Genomic DNA, 368 nt, shown 5'->3' on the forward strand with positions numbered 1-368 from the left:
GCAGCGATGGGGGCTTTTTATAGGAACAATTTGTCTCCAGCTGAGACAACCCAAGAGGGGACGCTCTTTGGGGGTTTGCTCTGACCGGGGGGCTGTGACTTGTAAAGTCTCCAACACGGCTTGTGGAAAATGATACGCTTTTGCCGGAAGAGTTTCTGAGAAAGGGGTGAAAAGGCAATACGGTGGGGGAAACCACTTCCTTCTCACTGCTCACAGAAAAACCTGACCCACAGTTCCCTCCTCTCCCCGCCAGCCCGCTGCCGGGGGGATCCGCTGCATCCCTGGGCACCGGGATGCTCACGGCCACCTCTCAGAGCCGGGGAAGCAGAGGTCCAGGCTGAAGGATCAGCCCTCCGGGAACATCGCTG

This window comes from Buceros rhinoceros, unplaced genomic scaffold, assembly GCF_000710305.1.
Source record: "Buceros rhinoceros silvestris isolate BGI_N320 unplaced genomic scaffold, ASM71030v1 scaffold22078, whole genome shotgun sequence".
In the NCBI taxonomy this organism is placed as follows: domain Eukaryota; kingdom Metazoa; phylum Chordata; class Aves; order Bucerotiformes; family Bucerotidae; genus Buceros; species Buceros rhinoceros.